Consider the following 2,300-nt stretch of genomic DNA (forward strand, 5'->3'; position numbering starts at 1 on the left):
TGTAAATGGTTGCCTGTGCAACTTCAGACTCAGGCATAATTCTAGAGACCCAGGAAATATTGTCACCACAAGTCCCAATGCCAACATAGGTCCACAGAGAGAAAAGAGAATCGTGTTCTGTCTTTGACTAGAGATTAAGCCAGTGGATTTTTCCCTCTACGGGGATGAAAGATTCTTTCCCTTTCCTCCCGTTTCTTTTCTAGTTCTGGCTTATATAAACTTCTATCTAAGCAAGGTGATTGAAAGTGATTTATTTGCATTTTAGATCTGTGTTCTATGCATTCTCATTAAATGGATAGTAGAACTGAGTAATTAATAGAGTTTGTCAAAAAATGGATTGATTTTAAATGATTGAGGAATAGCTCTATGATATAAGGGTATCTTGCTTTTTTGTGTAGTTGTTATAGAAGCAATGTATGGGAAATATAAGACTAGGGCCTTACTGTAAATAGTAGGATAGAACTTTTCTTACAGTATGCACACTGGTCAATGAACCCTCGGGTGCTTTGCTACTAAATACCAGGAAATATAAAGTTGAGGGTCCTTTGCTTAGTAAATCATCTTCATGAATTTCTGATCATGCAAACATAAACATTATTTGGGGTAAGGAATGGAAAACTGAGCTGCTCTGCCCAAGGAGGTACAGTAAAGGGGAGTTGGAGGCTGTCTGGTAGAGGTAGGAAAACATAGAGAGTTGGTTCCAAAGCAGGCCGTATTGAATGAGAAACTACGCTTGGCAAGGAATATCCAGTAGAATGTAGAAGAATGGTTTTTACCAATTTTTACTTTTTGTGTATTATGTGATATAATTTTTTCACCCTTCATTACCCAAACTTTCAGTACGAAAGATTTCAAGTTACACAGCCTTGGCTAGGCATATCTTGGAGAAATGGAAGGACTCAGGAGAGTGTGACATGTGATTTGAATTAAAGTAGAAGAGAAACAGTTTCAAGTAAAACAGAACATTTTACTGACATAGGATAAAGCAGCAAGAGATGACAACAAAGGACATAATCACCTCCATAAATTAATAAGATAGGTGTAGGCCTTCTTATTGCAAATTTCAATGACCAGTTAACCCCAGCAGGAGAGAGAATGTCCAGTTTCTGAGTAACTCTAAGGAAAGTGATGGTCTTATATATAGAATGGCTCTTGAAAATGTTTCACAAAATGAGTGAATTCTTTGACATTTACAATAGTAACATTTAGTGAAGCCCAGACAGATAAAATATACATACTCACTTAGATTTATAGTTTCTTTTATATAAAATATGTGCTTTGAACATATTTTACTTTTAAGTATTGCTGAAGGAAAGGACAGGTGGCCAATCTGTGCATTAAGTTGCATAAAACAATACTGCAGGACAGGAGGAAATAACTGAATAACATCAGAATCCTTCGTACACTCTCCAAGTCTAGTTTATCATCCTATAGTTTTAAATTCGGAAAGAATAATAACTTCAGGAGGCATTTGACACATGTACACAAAATCTAATATTTACTTTTTATTTATTATCTGGAATGTCTAAAAATACATTTCATGACCCAATTTAGATTGTACCCTTTCTTCTCATTGTTTCCCATCCAGCCTTCTAACACTTCCAAAGAAGGGATTGCACTGATGTTATCTGATTCTCTTCTCCCTTGTGTATCTCTCTCTGTTTTTTAATTTGTTCGAGTTAGATCCACTATTCTCAGTTTACACTGCCTCCCTGAATATCTATAACTCTTATGCAGGTGTCTTCAATGCATTTCTCATAACTACAGCTGACTTCCACAGCAGCTCCATAAGAGGATGCTAATTTATTCAAGCACTTTTTGAGAGTTTCTCATGGACTCAGTCCAGTTTCAAGTAATGCAGGGGCACTTACAAAATCATATTGTGGACAAATGATATCACTAATAAGTGGATGATGACACATAATGGAGGGTGGGAGGGGTTAGTGTTAGGGTTAGAGTTAGGGTTAGGGAGGGTGGCAAGAATGGAGGAAGGAAGGACTGTATAGAGGGAAAAGAGGGGTGGGAGGGATGGGGGGAAGGGAAAAATAACAGAATGAATCAAACAACATTACCCTATGTAAATTTATGATTACACAAATGGTATGCCTTTACACCACGTACAAACAGAGAAACATCATGTATCCCATTTGTTTACAATAAAAAAAAAAAAAGAAACCGTGAGGATGGTAGTGTGAAGGTGTTGAGTGTGGCAGAACAGACTGACAGAAAGAACTTGAGTTCTGACAATATTCTTAAACTGTTGTATTAATCAACCCTGCAATTGTTCTAATTTAGGACTG

The sequence above is a fragment of the Sciurus carolinensis genome, chromosome 7, assembly GCF_902686445.1.
Source record: "Sciurus carolinensis chromosome 7, mSciCar1.2, whole genome shotgun sequence".
NCBI lineage: Eukaryota > Metazoa > Chordata > Mammalia > Rodentia > Sciuridae > Sciurus > Sciurus carolinensis.